The sequence below is a fragment of the Callorhinus ursinus genome, unplaced genomic scaffold (assembly GCF_003265705.2).
Source record: "Callorhinus ursinus isolate GAN/ISIS: 27379988/994484 unplaced genomic scaffold, GSC_fseal_2.0 scaffold10, whole genome shotgun sequence".
Taxonomy (NCBI): Eukaryota; Metazoa; Chordata; class Mammalia; order Carnivora; family Otariidae; genus Callorhinus; species Callorhinus ursinus.
In genome coordinates, this window is record NW_027397072.1 from 41,491,144 (window position 1) to 41,512,806 (window position 21,663).

Genomic DNA, 21,663 nt, shown 5'->3' on the forward strand with positions numbered 1-21,663 from the left:
CCAACACCAACAACTCATGGGACTTACCCTCTCAAAGCCAGGCTTATGAAGCTGTCAGGGCAGAGAACCTCCTCTCCGTGGGTGTGAGTTTCCACATCTGTTAAATGAGAGCTGGACTCAATATTACCAATTTCATACTCCAGGGGGCACCATTTGCATTGTATTCTATGTATCACCCAGATGTTCCAGTCTTAAAAAATGAAAGGCAAATGGTAGCTCTGGTATTGGGCAATATAGTCCTAGATAATACCTAATATGTAACTGGAGAATGGCCTACTTTGATCAGACCAAATCCTTTTAAAATCTGCATGAAAATCACCAACTTGTGTTTTGATTATATTTATTTTGCTTCTACATATTTTCCTATTGACTTTATGAATTAAACCATTTACTACGCAAGATATGATCTGTGCTTGCAGAGGAAATGCTATAACTTTTATTCAATTGAACAAAATGGTGGAGGTTTATGATCGTCAGTGGGGTTGTAGTTTGTTCAAAGTAAAGATGAACAACTTTATTAACCATGAGCTGTGTATCATTATTGTTATTATTCTAGGTTGTGAGCAGATGATTCATGATTCCTGAGCAGTAAGTAAATATATGAACAGAGTTTACTGTTGCAATAAAATAAAACTTACAGCACAGTTTATCTGACTTTTTATGGAACACATAATCCTTATTGTGTTGCACAGTAAACAGGCATAAATTGTACACTGTTTACTTTAAGGCTTATGATTAAAATTACTTTTTACAAAGACAAATAATGTTTTCAGTTTTCTTACTTTATTTAGTTTTCTTGTATGTAGAATCAACATCAATGGAGTTTGGCAATCAGAAAATGATTTAGAATGGGTATCTACCACTACTTAAAAAAAGAATGTGTGATTCTCTAAAGTTCACCATCGCTTTAGATAGATGAAGAAGTGATGGCCTTTTCATGTTCCAGAAGTAGGAGCAAACTTTCCAGAATTTTAGTTAAAAGGAAATTCATAGGGGAGTGGATCTGAAGGTTGAGTATGTTTATTAGAATGTGGAATTAAAAAAATAAAACTATAATAACTGCACTCTTTACTGTACCTGTTAAAAGTGTAAGCCAGGATGATTTGATAATTTGTTACCTGCTTATAAGATCTGGACTGGACCAGAAAGGGGAAACCCAGTGCAGTAGATGGACCTTATAATGTTAAAAATATCTAGGGTGCCTGGGCAGCTCAGGCGGTTAAGTGTCTGCCCTTGACTCAGGTCATGATGTCCAGGTCCTGGGATGGATCTAGCCCCACATTTGGCTCCCTGCTTAGCAGGGAGTCTGCTTCTCCCTCTCCCTCTGCCCCTCCCCTGCTTGTGCACGCGCACATGCTCTCTCTCTCTCTCAAATGAATAAATAAAATCTTCTAAAAAATTAAAAAAATATTTGCTGCTCCACCTTATGAGAGGAGTATGCTTTCCTCTCCCACTAACATGGGGTGTAGCCACATGACTTGCTTCGTCCAAAGAAGTATGAGGGAAGTGATGTCTGCCACATTGGAGCATAAGGTTTAAGAGAACTGTGAGGTTTCACTATGTTCTTTTTTCCTTTTGTCTGAAGACTGGCATGTTCTAAACATGCTTCTTAACCTGGGTCTCAGAATGAAGATAATATGAACTAAAGTCATAGACAACCTGCACAGGGCAGTTTAACATGAGGAAGAAATACGCCCTAGTGATGCAAGCCACTGAGCTTTGGTGTATCAAAACTCAGAGTCATCCCAGCCAATATAAGAAAATGTCTTATGTGTTCCATGTTGATATGGGTCAACAAATTGTAGAGGCAATTAAATTATACAAACAAGGAGGATTTATGATGTATAATATGAAAGCTAAGAGTCCAAGATCAAGCATTGTAAATACAAGTGGGTAAACAGAAAAAAATATCACAATGTAAGTAGCAGAACTAAAATGCCAGGGAAATTGTAAAACAACATAATTAAAATGTAAAATCTGATTGATTTTTATAGAGGCTCACCTTCATTTAATGAATGCTTAGGGGACACCTTCTTCAATTGTGGCACTGTGCTAAATCTCCTGAAGACTGTTCTCTCAGCCGTGCTCAGGGAAATTGATCCCTGGAAATAAATACCACTTGGAGGTCAGAAGAGGTGGAGAATCTATGATTCCAAAAAGTTTGGGAAAAGCTACAAACTGTATCTCGCTCTTGGAAATTCGTAAGACACACAGGAAAGTAAAGCCTTGAGAATTCCTTTACCAGATACCTGTTTTACTGGATTTATTCCAGTATTTCTTTTTTTTTTTTAAGATTTTATTTATTTATCTGAGCGAGAGAGAGAATGAGAGAGAGAGCGCATGAGAGGGAAGAGGGTCAGAGGGAGAAGCAGACTCCCTGCTGAACAGGGAGCCCGATGTGGGACTCGATCCCGGGACTCCAGGATCATGACCTGAGCCGAAGGCAGTTGCTTAACCAACTGAGCTACCCAGGCGCCCTATTCCAGTACTTCTGAACCTTATTTGGACACAGTGGGGGAAATACGATCTTGAGGCATTCAAAGATTTATGAGACATCCTCTATTTCAACTCCCTCCCACGTCCTACCATAGTTAGTAAGGGGTTAGAGAAAGTGTACAGAAGCTTCATAAGGGAATGCATGAGTGGGGGTAAGAGGTAATAAGGAGGGGCCGAATGTGCAAAGGGCCAGTCCCCAAACTCCAATTCAGAGCATGAGTGCTATTTGGGAAGGAGCACACATTTTAAACCTTGACCCAGTAACAAGGGCATTCCTTTAACATATCATATATGAATTACAACTGTCTCCTGACTGTCCATTTTGTCCTTTACCTCTTCCATTTTATGCTGCCCTGCACATCTCTACTATTTGATCTTCTGAAGGCCATAGCTTAATTTCCTTCTCAAAATCTTCTGTGGTTTTCATTCTCTTCAGGATGATATCCGTGTAATTGATTTGTAAGAAGTTTGTATTATCATAATACATGTCTCTACTTGGGTGACTTTTATTACACTGTCACTGAATTCTTCTTTTATAACTATTCATTCATTTAACAAGCATTAACCACGTGTCCTCTCTGTATTTAGTACGAAGTTAAGCAGTGGGTTTTGTAGAGATAAAAGCTTGGAGCTTGGTGTCAGGCCCCCCACACTCAAATTCAGTTTTCTACTCTCTAGTGATTTAGTTGTCAGTGACCAAATATGAAAAGTGAAAATAATAACACATGTATCTCAGTATCTTACAGATTTACTATGATTAAATTACATGAAAAAACTTCACTAGATGCTTAGATCAAAACAGATGCTCAAACAATGCTAGTTGTTTAATCCAAATCTAAGTATAATATAAGATATACAAAGTGGTGGATTCAGTCCTTGAAGTTTAAGGAATTTAAAGGCAACCTAGGAAGGAATAATATAAATGCAAAAGCAAACAAGGAAAACAAAAACAGAGAAGAATCCAGACTGCATTTAAAAGTGTGGGTGGGTGTCCCCTTTGGCATGTTATAGTTTGTCACAGGGTGTTTGAGCTTGCCTCTCGTAATCAGATGTATGGATACAGATCCTGATTTCCTCTCTTGCTAATTCCCTGACTTTGAAAAAATTTCATAAACTCCCTGGGCCTCTTCTTTTTTGTAAAACAATTCAGATAAAACCTTACAGAATTGATTTTGAAGTTAACCTGTCTTCATGGAAGACATGAATCTTTAAAGAAGAAGCAGAGATATGAGATATCTGAGACGATCAGGCAGCGTCCCAAATGCATGAAGAGATGGGGAGGAGGAAGCACTGTGTGCGTGGCTGTGGGGCGATGCTCTTAGAGCAGCAGGCCTGGGACTTGTGGGAAGTGCTGGGAGCCAGGCTATGCCTCATGTAAGAGAGCATGGTCACTGGAGGGTGAAGGCAACAAGACGGCACCTCCATTGTAAATGACGGAGGTGTCCTGGGACGGGCAGGTGAGTGGCTGGTATGGGCCACTGGAACAAACTGGAGACTGCCTCAGCTCAAGGCTCAGTCCCTACTCAGCTCTATACTTACCTGCTCCTCAGTGTGGCCAGATCTTCTTATTTTTTAGAAGCAGCCAGCAGGGGGCGCCTGGGTGGCTCAGTCGGTTAAGCGGCTGCCTTCGGCTCAGGTCATGATCCTGGGGTCCTGGGATCGAGCCCCGCGTCGGGCTCCCTGCTCAGCGGGGAGCCTGCTTCTCCCTCTCTGCTTACTTGTGCTCTCTCTCTCTCCGTCAAATAAATAAAATAAAATCTTTAAAAAAAAAAAAAGCAGCCAGCAGTGAGGAACTTTATGTGGACTTCTAGAACTGTTCATGCTCTTTTACCCCTTTATATATGTAAGCTTGCCTTTTCTTCTGCTCCAATAACCTGCCCCTCCTTTCTCTTTGGCTAAGTTCAATATATCCCACAAGGCTCCCCTCAAATATTTGTCATTTGCTCTTTGGAACTACTTCCTCATCTGAGGGACTCTACCCTCCTCTGTTCTAGCACTGCCCACATTGGATTACAACCTTGAGGCTGGGAGCTGCACCAGGCTGTTCAGCTCACGGTTCCAGGGCTGTCACATACAGACTCCCAGGGGAGAATGAGCAGCTTGGAACTGTGTGCCCGGACATCCCTGAGGGCAGGGCCCGCCGTCCCCTGGTTACAATGCCCAGCATAGCATCTGACACAGAACAGTCTTCAGTGAGCATGTGCTGCATGTCTGTATTGGGCTGGATTCCTGAGTCCCAGGGGATGATGAGTTTACTGTCCATCTCTGCAGCAGAGGAAACACTGAGAGGAACCAAGTTTCTTTTCAGATTAAAAAAAAAAAAGAGCTCAGTTTAGCATAAAAATCACAGTTTGAAAATATTTTGGAAAATCATTTTTAAAAATTCCCAATTCTCCTGTGTCAGGTCTACACATTTTTTTTTTCCTCCTAGTGCTACCAATAAAGTTTTGAAAATACAGCTCTCTCTCTCTCTCTCTCTCTCACACACACACACACACACACACACACACACACACACACGGACATGCTTATGTATCAGGCAGCTGTATCCATTATCAGGGGGGCATGTTAAGGCTCTGCTCTAGTAGAAGTAAATCTGGAGAAAAAAGAGAAAGGAGCACAGAGTTGGGCCATGCTGGTGGAGACTCATGGTTCCATGATAAAAAAGAAGTTTTTATTTTATTTTATTATTTTATTATTTTTTTTAAAGATTTTATTTATTTATTTGACAGAGAGAGACACAGCGAGAGAGGGAACACAAGCAGGGGGAGTGGAGAGGGAGAAGCAGGCTTCCCGCGGAGCAGGGAGCCCGATGCAGGGCTGGATCCCAGGACCCTGATCATGACCTGAGCCAAAGGCAGACACTTAACTGAGCCACCCAGGCACCTCCAGAAAGAAGTTTTTAAATGGCAAGGGGTGTCAGAGAGGATATCTTGTGGAGGGAAGCGGGTGGCACCCAGAAGATGCTCTGAGAGAACATGGATGCACCAGCCACATAAAACTTGTCCGATAACACCGTCAGCTTGCAGCAGAGCTATCCCGTCGAGTCCTCATGCTTCCTCTTTTGTTTCCTTCCTGATCTCTCCCTCCTTCTTCCCCTTCCTGTTTGCCTCCCTCCCTCCTTTCCATTAGTCCTTCTCCAATACTTCTTTCCCTTTGTCTTTTCCTCCCCCTTTCCCTCCTCATGTTCTTCCTCCTTTCTTGTTCCCTTCCTTCTTCTTCCTGCCTTTGTTCTTCTCATCTTTCCTCTTTCTCCTCTTTCTTCTCTTAAAGGAACCTCGCTCTAATTGTGGAAGGAAGTGGAGCAGTAGAACTCATTTGAGAGTCAATTTTGCGGGGCTGCGTCTATTCTAGAATATGAGGGCTAATGATAATTTTAAAATATTGTAAGATAAACTCTGGCAGATTAATCACATTTTAATTAATCCCAGTTACTTTTGCAGTGATAACATAATTTCTGTCTGTCCTGTGTCACTTTCCTTTAGGCATCTTATGTAATTCAGAATAAGTGGGTTAAGTTTTTAATTAACTATCGTCAGTCAATGAGACAGAACTGCCAGTATCTTCTCATCTGCCTTATTTTTGTCTTTTGAAATAGATTTGAACATAAGGACAATCTCTCTTGTTTGGTTTAATTTTATTCATTAATTTAAATTTTTTTTAAAGGTGCCCATGTTCCACATATTTGGGACATGATTTAAAATATTTTCTATTTTCAGTGATTAATACAACCATTTCCATGAAATTCAATTAAATCAATTCTCTCTAATCTTAGGATACTAGAATTTCTAGATATTAAATACTCTGTGGCTGTTATTCCATAACAGGCCTGATTAGAATCCATGTGGGTTGTTAAAGCTGCATGTCGTGCTTAAAACTTGACAGTACATATTTTTGTAAAGTGAAGTGGGATGAAAGATATGTAAATGATCAGTTACCATTTTACCTGTGATAAAGGGTTTACTGACTTTTTATATTGTAATTTTAATAGAAAAATGTCACTTTTTAAAACTAATTTATAAATAAACCAACATTCCCATATATGCATGAAGACTTAAGGTTATTAAAATTGCTTTTTTTCCAGTGCACATGAGGTGCATCTGCTATTTTGAGACTCTGCTCTAAATATGCCTAAGTTTATCATCTATTTAGTTTTCCAGCTATATAACTATATAGAACTTCTGTATTACTTTAATGAACTTAAGGCAATTTACATATATGCTTTGTATTTTTTAAAATAGAACTCAGGGGCACCTGGATGGCTCCATCGATTAAGTGTCTGCCTTCAGCTCAGACCATGATCCCAGGGTCCTGAGATCGAGTCCTGCATCAGGCTCCCTGCTCAGCAGGGAGTCTGCTTCTCCCTCTGCCCCTCCCCCTGCTCCTGCTCTCTCTCTCTAATAAATAAATAAAAATCTTAAAAAAAATAAAATAAGTAGAACTTGTGATATTATTTCTACCTTTAAGAATTATAAAATATCTTTCCTGTTCTTGCTCTCATTCTTTCTTATCTATTGCTTATACTCCTTAACATTGTCTCAAACTGCTCCTTAACCCGTAAATGGGACTCCTACACACCTAGGGTCATTCATGCTCTATTGGTCTTGATTCATCTCCCATCATATGAATCAGGGGGCTGGATCACTTGGTAACTCCACCCTGGTCCCAGCCACTATCATGTCTTGTCCCAAGGGAGTCTCCCTGTGAATGTCCTCACTTCTGTTGCCCTTTTCATCCATCCTATTGAAGAGATGCACAGAATGTGTTAAAATGCATATCTGTTCAACTCCTGAATCCTCCTTCTAATTTGGCAATGGCTTCCTACTGATCTTGGCAGGAAGGCGAGCTGGTCTTTCACAAGATGAGGCCCTGTGATATCTGTGATCTTTGCTTGGTTCTTCAGCTCTCCCTCTCACCACACCAACCCAAAAGCTTAATCCTTTGAACGGCTGCATTTTCCGACAAGCCGAGCTCACCTTTAACCCCGTCTTGGCACATTCTATTCTGTATGCCTTAAATGATTCCACTTCTGTTAGTTCCACATGTTATGAATAAAATAAATACACTTCAAGTTTGTGAAAATAATGTCTCTACTTAAATTGTATTTTTAAAATGAAAATACAAATCTATTAAAGTTGATATTCCATTTCAATTCACTCATTTGAAATAAGAAGGTTTATCTACCTGAAGTGACCGGATCATTTTTTATCTACTCTGTGGACAATTCCTTCTTTTATTCGGTGTACTTAGCTTGTTCATATTTAAAATGATTATTGGTGCCGTTGCATTAATATTTAGCATGCTTATAACTGTTTCTTAAATGTTTCATTTTTTTCTTTGTTTCTACCACTTTGGCTGTCTTCTCTGTTTTTATTTATTTATTTATTTATTTATTTTTCGCGAGGCAAAATCGTTTATTCACTTTTGTGTTGCACAAATGTAAGAACCACATAATCTGGATTTACTTTAGGTAACAATAATTTAAAAAGATAGAAAGCCCCTGTTACAGAAATTGTTAAATTGACTATTTGACAATTTATACAATAAATGAAAAAACTGACAATAGAACAGGCCAGTGATCAGCCAACACAATACAACAGGTTAACAAATGCAGCCAAAGGATCAGTGCGTATCATCTACCACCTTCCACCTAACATCATGGCTGGGCTGGTTTTTTGGGGGGGGAGGGGAAAGGAGAAGGCAGGGGGAAACTAAGGCAGGTCGATTCAAACTAGCCCTATTAAGTATATTATCATATACTATCAATCTAAAATTACGATGTGAATAGAGCACGTGTTAATATAGCTCATGCAACTCAAGTTTTCTCCTGAAGGTCAGGAATCCAATAAGGTAAATGCGCAGACTGAGGTTGATGCTGGAAGTAACTGCACTGAATTCTAGCTGCTTCAATCATGAACTGCACTAACTGGGCAATTATTTCAAACTATGAACCACAGACATAAAAAGACATACACAGTAAAAAAAAATAGTTCTAATTTAAAAAACATGTAGTAAATATAAATGAAAGAGGGCAACAGTACCTACTTACAAATTCAACCAAATCGGAATACATGCTCAGCTTTTCGGGGAGCCAACTTCAGTCCTGGTTGTGCCACTTAATTGGAGCAAGATCCTCAGTGGGGCATTTTGTGCAAGGATGATTGGAAATCAATTTACAATATTATCTCAGATCCTATAGCTAAGGAAGGATCTAAAGATCTTCGTTAAGAGCTTGAAGTTGGGGAAAATAAGAGGATCCTGCCCCTCTCACGCCCCCAGGTGGCCAGAAGACAGTCTGCATCACATTTCAAGCGCCAATGATTTAAGTCAGAAGCTCCTTTCCCCTTGCTCTCATTCCACAACACTCGACCTGGCCTCCAAAATAAAAACCACAACCTGTCTTCTTTGTGGCACCAACTAGCTAATACCTAGGTATGTGCAGGGCTGACTTTGAAGTCGATCAAAGAGCACATCCATTCATTCTAGAAAATAAAGAATAGAAATTAACGTGCTTGATCTGCACAGGTTTGACAGACTTTGGCCACGTAGTCAATTCCAGACCAGCTCCCATTAGTGGTCAATAGAAGGCTTTGCATGTGGGCTAGAAACCTAAAAATTAGGTTAAATCACGCCTTTATTTCAACAGTACAAACTCTGTTTATTTGTATGTAAAGTGCCCGTTTTATATACAAATCAGTAAGTAAACTTTAAAATCTGCTTTGAAGCACCGAGGCTGAGCCCTCCCAAGGACCTCTGAGTAACTGACTGATTAATCCTGCTGGATCTGACTCACTCCAGGGTCCACACATGTTGAGCCCTGACTGCCACTAAGAGCCACGGTGAACTCACGGACAGCCAGCCTGCCTGCAAAAGCCAAACACGGCCAAGGTCTTTCCTAAGAATCCGAGTAGCTTTTGTCTATGCTTCTTTCTAGGTGAGACAACTAGCATCACTAATCAACAGGCTTGCTTTTGAGGTAGCTACACAGTTTTAACAATACTATTAATGAACGTTATGGATAATTCATGGTGTAGCTGGTTTGATACACTTCAAGTAGCTGTTTTTCTTTCTTTTTTTTTTTTTTGGATGAGAAAGAGGAAAAAAAATCAGCAAGATGTGCTCTTATTAGCACATCTTCATTTCTCTTAGAAGTCAGCATCCAAGGTAAAAGAATTCTCTGTTGGACTTGACATCACTCCCATCCTCTGATACTTGCCTACTCTCTTCTCAAAGAAGTTAGTCTTCCCTTCCAGTGAAATATTCTCCATAAAGTCAAATGGATTTTCTACTCTGAAAACCTTGCCAAAACCTAGCTCCAGCATAAGTCGGTCTGCCACGAACTCAATATACTGCTTCATTAATGTGCAATTCATCCCAATGAGCTTCACAGGCAAGGCCTCCGTGAGGAACTCCTGCTCTATCCGAACGGCATTAATAATTATTTCCTTCACTCTCTGCTCGGAAGGTTTGTGGACCAGGTGTTTGAACATCAGGCAGGCAAAGTCACAGTGTAAACCCTCATCTCTGCTAATAAGTTCATTGGAAAAGGCGAGGCCAGGCATCAGGCCGCGTTTCTTGAGCCAGAATATCGACGCAAAAGAACCAGGGAAGAGGATTCCTTCCACAGCAGCAAAAGCCACAACCCGTTCCCCGTAGGCCCAGTCCAACGCAAGGCCCAATCTGCCTTCTTCTTTACACAAGGCATTGTCTCGATGGCGTTGAAGAGAAATTCCCTTTCTTTGGAATCTTTAATATAAGTGTCAGCGAGGAGACTGTACATCTCAGAAAGGATGTTTTCCACGGCAAATTGGAAGCCACAGAAACAGCGGGCTTCCGTAATCTGAACTTCTTGGCTAAACCGCTCCACCAAGTTTTCATTTACGATGCCATCGCTCGCTGCAAAGAAAGCCAGAACGTGGGATATAAAGTCTCTCTCCTCAGGCTTCAGGGATTCCCGGGGCTGAACGTCCTTGGAAAGAGCCACCTTTTCAGCTGTCCAAAAGGAAGCCTCAGCTTTCTTATACATCTGCCAAATATCACGGTACTCGATGGGGAAGATGACAGAGTGACGAGGGTTTTCTCTCAGTAGTGGCTCGTCCTCCACGCGGCGGCCAAGCACCTTAGTTTTCGGCTCGGCGGGCTCCGGGGAGATCCTCCCGGCGGTGTTGCCGCCAGCACGCGGGTCCCGCCGAGCCTCGGGGGCGTGCTCTCCTTGTCCGCCAGGCTGAGCCCCTTGAGGGGCGAGAGCTGAAGCCGCTGCTGCTGCTGGGGGTCCACGATGGTGGCGAGCGGGACGCGGACCGAGAACGCGGCGGCGGCGAGGGGCTACGGCAGTGGAGGCGGCGCACAGGTCCTAGTTGTCTTCTCTGTTTTTAATTGAGCATTTTACATGATTCTGTTTTATCTTCTCTCTTAGCATATCGGTCATACTTCTTTTAAAAACTATTTTGGTGGTTGCTCTGAGGTTTACAACTAATCTAAGTCCACCTTCAAATAACACTACACCACTTCATGACTAGTGCAGGTGCTCTATAATAGGGAATTCTCAATTTCTCCCCCTAGTTCCTTATTACATTGCTGTAAGTAATTTTCATAGAGGGATTGATTTAGAATAGTCATTTAAGGTATTATAATCTATTGGAATTTCCATCTTATAGATAAGCAAATTGAAGTTGACAGAGAACAAGGGGAGAAAACAGATTGGGTATCTTATATCTCTTTGAACCCAATAAAAGGGATCTTGCCAAGGCCTTAAAATAATTTCACCATGAACACTTTCATTGCAATCTCTTGGAGATGTGGGCTGGACCACCTGGACTGGCTGAAGACCATTTACAAAATAAATGAATCTACCAGATTCATAACATGGTTCCTCATCAGAACTTGATCACAATCAGCAAACACATGAATGCTCGTACACAAACACACAATGGCTCTCCATTAGACATGAATGCTCCTTCCAATCAAGGCTGGGTTTGCTTTCATTCTTATATTAAATTTATTAAACTGGTGATTAACCCATCAAAGACCATTTTTTAAAATTTTGTTTTTGTCCCTAAGATTCAGCCACACAGTCTTGGCTTCCTGTCATGTCCCAATGGTCAATTCTGATTATCAAAGGAACTGGTATGCTTCTTGGTAAAGCCCAGAATGTCTTCCACATTCCCCATTGCTTCATAGAGCAGGCATTGGCTTTCCTTTATTCTACATAGTAAGAGATGTTTCATAAATCTTAAATCCTCCATTAACATTTCTTGATTTATGCCCAAGTATTTGTTTTCAGTTACCTTATTAGTCACCTTAGTCGTGCTTATTCAATTACAGGTTCCCATACTTCTTATTTGGCCAACTTGTACAGCTTTTTAAATTTCTCATCTTCCAGCTTTTAAAATAAAAACTGGTGAGTCCCAGGAATGAGTGACAGAGGCAGGCACTCAAGCTTTCATTATCAGGTTTACAAAACAAGATATTTTATATGTTGGGAACTCTGATAGTATATCAGAATAAAAGGAAGAATTTTTTGAGGATTTCCTGGTAAAGGACTCAAAAAAGAATGACTTTAATTATCTAGTTTGTATATACACCAATCTTGAAGATGGTGTGAAATTTTTAATTGCATAGGAGATACAACGATGCAATTATGACCTCTTTGGTCAATGCTGAATAGCTTCAGATGGAACATTTACTGATGCTTTGGGGTTATATTTACTCCGGGAGAAGCTGTGGTAATTGTCATTCTTTTTAAAGACCTTTGCGGTTGGACTTTTAAAATGCTTTAGGTGTAAGAGTGGAAAAGCACCCAACATATATGGGAAAGTTAAATGGTTGCTATTGAAAAGAGCAAACAACATCTTCCTGAATATAAATCATCTTCATTCATTTGCTTACAATGATTTCCTTACTTGAAGTGACTTCTCTATCTTGGTAGACTCCTTGTTATCCTTCAGTAAAGGATAAATATCGTCCTGCTTAGACGTAACTCTTTGCTGAAACCTTCTCCAGTTGTCCTCCTCACTCAAATTGCTATATATTCACTCACTCACCCATTCATTTATTCACTCATTTACCCACTCATTCATTCAATAGGTTTCTAGATCATCTACCAGGAGTTAGGGCCAGAAATTCCAATAAGATTTATTATCTACCCTCCAGAAGTATATAATGTATTCAGAGGATACACATGTTGAGAAAAATAAGTCAAACCTTCTATTAAAGAAGTCATTATGAAGGATAAAGAGGTTGCAAAGTCGAGGACTATTAACAACCTTGGGAACTACAAAGGTGTCATAGAGAAGGAGGTATTTGTGATTATCTTGAGGAATGTATACATTTGGCCAATGCAGCTGAAGTTGTGGTAGCCTGTCTATGTTTTTTGTCTTTACAACATCAGTGCCTACTGGCCAAACCCATGATAAGGTGGACATGCTGGGAATGAACCATTCTCTTAAAGCAGCCATCAGTCACAGATACATGGTTTACAATCAGGAGAAAGGTCTGGGACAGAGTGTTAAGTACAGGAGTTGGTGGATAAATACTACACCTCTCCTACCCATGGCTGAGATAACTCTGAGGAATGTGTACCATACTGATTAGGAGTCATCCAGCGAGCAAAAACTCCAGTTACTCACAGTATTAACTAACTTTATAATGTACACTTATGAGCTGACTTCCCTTTCCTGTCTCACTTCCCTATTTTCTTACTTCCCAAATGAACTACCTGTATTTTTAAAAGTAAAATCAAGACTCTTATACCTCTATGAAATGAACACATATCACATACTACCTTATTTTTTTTTTCATCTCATAAAAGGAACACGATTTTTAATCATTTAAAGCAAAAGAAATAAAGTAGGGAAGGTGGTCTCTCATGTCACACGCTTTTGGAGAAAGGTCACATCACTGAAGCAGCTTTGCAATATGCAGACCTGCTGTCATTTTCATCTATAAAAATCAGCAAGCGATACTCATTCAAACACCTTAATTAACCGTACTTCATATAGTTTTTTAGCTGGGAGGAGGCTCAAACAAAAACAAAACAGAACAAAACAAAAAACCAGCTAGCACAGAGCTGTCAATAAAAAATTAAAAAAAACAAAACTTTAAAATATTGTGAGGTGCAATCAAATGAAAATTAACCCTGGATGACAAAACAACTTTCTAATTACATAAATAAGTCCTACTACACACTGAAAAATTTCCACTATCAGAATTTCCTGATTACAATAAAGAAATACATAAAATGGGAACGGTGGTAAGTAAACGTGGTAATTTGGTTCTTTTTGGGTCTCCTGGTCCAGCTGCCCACCATACAAGTCTCTGGGTTTTCAACGAAGTGTGACCGGTTCTTCTGAAGAGGTAAGGTGAATAGCAACCGTGTTGTCAAAGTCAGCTTTTGTTGCTCCCATTTTAACTGCAACAGCAAAACCCTGCAGCATTTCATCACACCGGTTTCTTGCATATGGATCCCAACCACCTTTTCCTTGGCGGTGGCACAAACCATTTTCATCACACATTTTGTTTTCCTTTTGGTAACCGCGTGATACATCGGGGTAAAGGTGGTTGAATAGGTCTTCACATTTTCTTTTCCATATTTATAAATGGCCTCATCTTCCGTGAGTCCCACTGTCCCAGTTGGGGGGTGGCTGAAGACGACCGTGGGGATGTTGTCATAGTCTAATTTGGAATCTTCTTTGCATTCAAAAAGTCTATGGGCAAGTTTTCAGCCAGCAGCTATGGCAACTGGAGTAAGAAGAGCTTTTCCACACACGTCCCCAACTGCATAGATGCCTTTTACGCTGGTATTCTGGAATTCATCTACGATGATATGACCTTTGTCATCAGTTTGAATCCCCACTTTGTTTAAATTCAGGCCACTGGAGTTTGGGTCCCGCCCAACGGCCCATAGCAGGCAGTCAACATCTGGAATCGTGGTCAAGGTGGGTTTCCTACCAGGAACTGAAGTAATCATGCAAACTTCCAAGCCTGAGGAAGTCTTTTTAACTTCCTTGACCCGTGAGTACTTCAGGCCCTCTATGCCAGAATTCTCCAGCTCTTCAGTGCAGTTTGAACTGATAATTGAATCAAAATTTCTAAGTACCTTATCATGCCGTATCATTAGTGATGTCTTTGAGCCCAGAGTGGAAAGAATCCCAGCTATCTCTACAGCAATGTTGCCTGCACCAACAATGACACTGCGGCCAGGCAATTCTTCCAGTTGGAAAAATTCATCACTGGTTATTCCTAGGCAGGCACCGGGGATCTGGCTCTCCTGAGGACGGGAGCCTGTGGCAATCAGGATGTGAGGAGCAGTGTATTTGTTCCCATTGACCTCTACTGTGGGCTTGGGATCACATGTGAACGCTGCGTGGCCATGGATGATTTCTATATGGGACTTGGTTAGATTATTTTGATAGATGGTATTCAGGCGGCTCAAAAAGGCATCACGCTTTTCCTTTATGACATGCCAATTGAATTTACTCTCACAACTTTGAAAGCTGTAATCAATGTGATCGTGCATGAATTCAGAATGGACAGCTGTGTTCCACATTACCTTTTTGGGTACACATCCAACATTCACACATGTGCCACCCAGCTTGTGGCTCTCCACCACGGCGGCCCTAGCGCCCAGCTCGGCCGCCCTGTGCGCGCTGGCCAGCCCGCCCGAGCCGCCCCCGATCACCAGGTAGTTGTAAGAAGCTGAGACGCAGGCGGCGGGCGGCGGGTGCTGCAGCTGCGGCTCCTCCCTGCATGCCATGGCGCGGGAGCCACATACTACCTTATTGATTAATGAGGGAAATGAGGGCACTGGTGAGATGTCACACTGGGTCAAAGGTAGGATTGCCGGATGCTTAGTCAAATTTGAATTGCAGACAAAAAACTTATTTTTTTTAGGATAAGTATGTCCCAAATATTGCACGGGACTGTACTTATGTTAAAAAAGGATTATTTATTTGAAATTCAAATATAACTGGGCATCCTGCTATTTTGATTTGCTAATATGACAACCTTACTCAAAGGAGAATTCAAACTACACAGAGATGCCAGATAAGGCATGCTGGAAAATAAATTTACAAACAGAGGCAAAACTGATCAGTATCTACAGGGCCAGGAGGCTGTGCTCTAACAGAGCCCAGGAAAGGAGAAGAGAGCTTCAGGAAATAGGGAGCAAGAAACTGTCAAATGTTAGGGAGAGGTACACCAGCAGGAATAGCCCACCACTACTAAAACGATGAATGTTGCCCATTAACCACTGAGACAGCATTTTCCAAAGCATGTTCTGAGATACTCAATTCAGGGTACCATGTTCAAATAAGCTTGGGATCACTTGGATATCATAGTCCCTTCTTGTTGAATTAAAGTAAACATGATTTAGATAACTCTAAGAAATTCTAACATATTTCCCCCAAAACCAAAAGCACAGACAAGGGGTGTGATTTAACATTATTTAGTCCAGAATTTCCCAATCTGATTTCGTGATGAAGCATTTTCTGGAACTTGCTACCTATTGATATACTATGGAACATGCTTCTGGGAAGGATGCATTAGAATTAGTGATGAAACAGGAATACTAGAGAAAAAGGTGGTAGGTAAAGCAATGTAGAATGTTTAATATCAGTACTAGCAATTTATAATTATCGGTGCTTGGCCAATATGCCAAGACCTCTACAAAGATTATTTCATTTAAACTCCACAATGATCCTGTAACATGGTACTGTTATTATCCCCATTTTATTGATTAAGAAACTGAAGATACATAAAGTTAACTAACTTGCTCTAGGGCATGCCTAGATGGCTCAGTTGGTTAAGTGGCCAACTCTCGATTTCAGCTCAGGTCATGATCTCAGGGTCCGGGGATTAGCCCCGCGTCGGGCTGCCAGCTCAGTGGGGAGTCTGCTTGAGATTCTCTCTCTCCCTCTTCCTCTGCCCCTCCTTCACTTGCTCTCTCTCTCTCTCTCTCTCTCAAATAAATAAATAAATAAGTCTTAAAAAAAGTTAACTAACTTGCCCTAGATCATACAGATAATTAATGGCAGAATCAGCTTCTGAACTCAGGCAGCCTGCCTCTGAGCAATACTCTTATGCACAGTGTTATACTACCTTCCAAATATTTCTGAAAATTATTCCAAAATGTTAAGAAGGATACAAAAGGATGACTTATAAAGTTGAAATTAAAAGGAAATAAAAACTGACCACAATAATCACACATGTTCTATTATAGGGGTTGGCAAACTATGACCTATGATCCAAATCACACCTGTTGCTTGCTTTTGTAAGAACAGTGAACTAAAATATGTTTAATTTTTAATTATAATTTTTTATGTTTAAGTGGTTGAAAATAAGAATAATGTTTCATAATACATTATATGAAATTAAACAAGTGCCCATGAATAAAGTTTTATTGGAACACAACCAGTCCCATTTGTTTGCACATTACCTATGGATGCTTTCACACTACAACAGCAGAATGGCCCACAAAGCCTTAATTAAAATTTTACTGTCTGGCCCTTTACAGACAAAAGTTTCCTGACTCCTGTTCTATAAGAAAGGGCGTACTTTCAAGAGGAAAAAATGAGGGTAGAGGCTTAAGGGTTAGATGCCACAGATGACATTATTATTATTAGTTGATACAGGGCTTGGGAAAATGGAAGCATTATGTTTGGTTAATATAAGGCTTTTGTGAATGCTGGTATGAAGAGCCAACACACAAGCAGGCACAGTTCAGTTATACAGAACAACAAGCCTTCAAGACGGCAAAAATAAAGGGGCAGAGAAACATCATTGTATTTTCAGGATATGAGAATGCCACAACGCAAAGAGTTGTATTGCAAGAAATACAGCTAGTCCTTCCATAAAATGGACAGTCCTCAAACCTTCATCTTTGCCCTCCTTATCACATGGTACCTTGCCTCTAATTTTCTTCTGCCTCTTTTTTTTCTCCACAGAACAGCTCTCTGCTCACTCATCTACCTTCACCAAGTTGCCTCCAAATGGTAGTCTACATAACTCAAAAGATCTATATGACCTTCCAGCTTGGCTCCACATTGTAAATGGGTGCCTGATAAGTAAGTCCCAGAAGATGACATATATAGTATACTACCTTTTCTTATAAGGTTAAAGAAACTAAAATGAAATAATATATTTCAATATTTGTGAGTACACTGAGTGATGAACTATAAAAAGGCGGCAAAGGAATAAGAGGCATAAAATTCAGGGCCACGCTGACTTCTGGGGTGGGAAGCAAGACAGAGGGATGGGTTGGGGGAAGAAGTACATTATTGGTGATGTTCTAATTTTGGTGTTGGCTGCACTGTGGAGGCTTATTATCTTAATAATTTAAATAAATGCATGCAATATAATACAATAAAAAGACACATGCATGAATAATAGGTCATGAACTAGAAATTACAATTAATCTAATTTTGCACATATATGGTTCACCAAAAAAAAAAAAAAAGAGAGAGAGAGAGAAAGGAAGAAAAGAAAAGAAAGAAGGAAGAAAAGCCTAAAGACCTAGCTAATACTCCCAACTATGACTGGGGAAGAATGAGTCCACAAAGTAAGCTTAGTGAGTGGGAAGAAGAGTAAATGTTCTCTTTCGCTTGTACCAAAGACATCAAGCTTTTTCAAAGAGTTGTCTTTGCCCTAGCTTACATGTAAGAGGGGCAAGTTTTGACCAGCTGTTCAAAACATGGTAACATCTTGCCGAAGTCTAAGGGCAAGGGGAAGATGAAAACTAACATGTCAGGGCTGTATTTATATAAACCAAGTGGAAGTGATCTCAAGGTCTAAAGAGAAGGTTTTATCAACTTAATTATGGAACTTGACATTAATGCTGGTGTTCAAAGTTTCCTCTTTCTTAAGTAAAGGTTAGTCTGTCAATGAATAAAGGATAGAGGGTGACCTGTCAGAGATAAGGCTCTGTGGTGGTACCAATGATCTAATTAGACAGAGCCAGAGGCTCCAAAAACAGATGAAGGAAAAATTGAGAGCTCCTCAAAGGAGACACTCCTCTCAATTTTCTAAGGTAACTTTACATATAGAAAAGATCCTATAATACGATTGTGGTAGAAACATTGGAACTTATTATTAAATAGTGAAGCTTTCTCCCATATTTTTCTTACATGCCTGAGAGGAAGAAGAAAGCCTCAGACAGGCCTCAAATTGCTGGGCATTGGTGTTGTTTGGAGAGCCCTCGACCAAGACAGGTTTCAATACCAATTGGAATCCACATGGCCCTGGAAGCCCCAGTCTTTTCTCACCTACTAGCACCCTGCACACCAGACACCATGATATTAGTATGCTAGCAGAACTGGAAAATAGTATGCGAGGTTTAAGGGTAATAACCGTAGAAAGAGATGGGTAAACAGATCTCTTAGGGACAGGATAAGGCAGCATGAATCCTTAAATCCACTCTCTAAAATTGGGTAAGCTAATCAAGGTTTTATTTATTTATTTATTTATTTATTTATTTATTTATTTATTTATACATACCTCTCATTCTGTGGACATGTCCACCTTTCCTTGGGCTGCAAAGCTTGCTGAAGAACCATTCTGCCCGGCAGGTGTCAAATGTACAGATGTCCTGGAAGGTGAGAGAAATGCCTATGACATATCAATTGCTGATATATTCATAAGGATGGCTATCTATAAAAGCTGACTTAACAAGTTGGAGAAAACTCAGATCAATTTAAAAGCTATCCTGGAGCATTTTATAAAGTAGTCAACCAGGGTATTCAATGGAGCAGATGGACTCTTAGAATGTGGCGAGTAGCATCTGGTCACAAGTGTCTGCTTTCTCTGACTTCTAGTCATTTCGGTTTTAAATTGGAGCAGAGGAAAGTAAAAAGATGCAAAAGAGTGCCTAATTCCAGAAAATGTTGTTGATTTTTTCCTCCGTTCAACAGATGTTTGCCTCGGTGATGCCACAACATGGTCAGCAATCGTGTGAGATTAACAACACTGATTTCTAGAGCAGCTATTATGGGCACTGAAGTGGTTTTCAAATAGGTAGTAGCATTTAGTCACTGTGTAAGGAAATGTTGAAGTAGCTCAAAAAATATGTCACATCATCCTGTTCAGATGTCCATGAAGGAAAAGCACAGGACTCATTTACAGCCATTGCTAAAACTGTATTATATATCTGTCAAGGCTGGAGTTGGCTAAAAGATCTGAGTGGGGGAACAAAGCTCGTTCAGATACATGTTGGAGTAAAAGAATAAAATCAACTGTCAAAGAAAATATCCCATGGGCCATTTGCTGTGACTGTGACAGTTTGTCCCTTGTGGCCAGCTGCAGAGAAGCCACACTTCATTTCTGCCAACCCCTTGCATTTCCCAAGTAGGAATCTTGGCACTGGGCAAATGCCTGTGTGAGTCTGACCTACTCCAGAGACACAGAAGACTGCTTGTAGGGGTCACGGTCTCTGAGAATAGATTCAGAAGACTATTTCTGACAACCTTCTAGCCATGATGCACCCATTTCCACAAACCACTGGGTTTTTCAAAAAGAGCTACAATCATGTAGTTTGAACATTCAGATTGCTTTATAAGAGTTGTATGGGTAAGCAGAGGCATTTGACAGGAATTAGCTATCATGGATGGCAAGGAATAAGGTTTATAGAAGTTAGCATGGGTGGGAGTTGAGGAGCTTCCAAAGAGACAGACATAGTCAGTGTCTGGGAGGTGAATCAGTCAGAAACAGAGACCTTTCTTGAGTCAGTTGATCCTCTGTTTCTTCTTTTTTTTTTTCCACATATAAAGTCTAGTTTTATTCAGTGAGTATTGAGGGCACTTGATGGATATTTGTACAATGACTGATAGAATTTTCCTCAGCAGGGTGATTGCTTTATAGTATCTATAATAGTGATTTGTTCAAAGTTCAATGGCTGGCCACGGCTGACCCTTGGCTTACCTGTGAGATAACGGCCAAAAGAGGATTAGGAACTGCCAGGTAAATCTTGCTTCCGAGTGAGGATGGGGGAGAAATGTCAGGGTTACCTCTCAGGTTGCGTTTTGTGTGCTAGGGATGAGTAATTCCTACAGGAGAACAAGGAAAGGTTACAAGCAAACAGGTTTATGTATGTTTTCCTCTGGGGGAGTGGCACTGGAGAATGAGGGAGGCATCTCACTTTTACTCTGTGCACTTTTGTCTTGTTTGACTTTTTTTTTTTTTTTTTTTTTTTGTGAAGGGCATTCATGTGTTAAAAAGTGAACTGGCCTCCAAAGTCTATGAAAGATCTCTGTTCTGGCTGAGATAGCCTTTGCAGGATCAGAGGTTGATTTTTGTTGTTGTTGTTTTCAGTCTCTTTTCTTCCTACTGACCTTGAAAATATATATGACACCAAACTCTTAAGGGAAACAAAAATTTACTCTAAAAATCTGAATGTCAAATATTTAATATTTGAGCAACATATCTGTAATGTTCTAACTGCTTTGGAAAGTGGTTTCTTAATCTGTATGTGGCTTAAGATATACTAATACATTGTTATATTACTCATTTGAAAATAAATCAGTTAGACCAATTAATTGGGCTTATGAAATACTGGGAGAAATGCTGTTTTTGTTGAAGTTTCCCAGTCTTGTGTGCTAATTCCAACAGTCTTCTACTCAGTTGCTTGTATGTGCAGAATACTGCATTAGATATTTTAAGATGAATCAGTTATAAATGCTGGCCTATAGAAGTTTATTTCTAATTGGTGGAAAATATAAGATTAAATAAGTGCTACTTGGAGGGGAAAAACAAAGATCTGTGGGGTGCAAAGGACTGAGTCATAGGCCTGAGGAATAGCCAACTGAAGATAAAGTTGTTTTTATTTTTTTCCTGGAATGGATATTATTCCCACAATGATAACATACCTTATCTCTTCTAATAATAAAATGATTAAGTTTATAGTGGGATACCGATAGCACTGGGCTGGCTTTCCAAATATCTGGATTTCAGTTTCCGCTCTTCTATGGGCCAACTGTATTCGGTAGATGCTTGGCAAATCATTAGCTTCAAGTTTCCGCTCTGGTCTCCTCTCTAACCCCACTCCACCCTTAGGATGGGGCACTGATATGGGTGAGTACAAGTCTAAGGATCATTACTAGATCATTGAGCTGTGCTGGAGTTAGTCATGATGAAGGGAAGGATTAATGTGCTGAGTCTTGGGTTGAGTGTTCCTCTTTG

The 21,663-nt window shown here is 40.3% G+C and overlaps 2 pseudogenes; both read right to left on the minus strand.

Moving 5' to 3' along the window:
• Positions 1-9,607: 9,607 nt before the first annotated feature.
• LOC112821302 (ribonucleoside-diphosphate reductase subunit M2 pseudogene) lies at positions 9,608-10,653 on the minus strand (annotated as a pseudogene).
• A 2,647-nt stretch (positions 10,654-13,300) lies between these two features.
• LOC112820657 (glutathione reductase, mitochondrial pseudogene) lies at positions 13,301-15,253 on the minus strand (annotated as a pseudogene).
• Between the last annotated feature and the right edge of the window lie 6,410 nt (positions 15,254-21,663).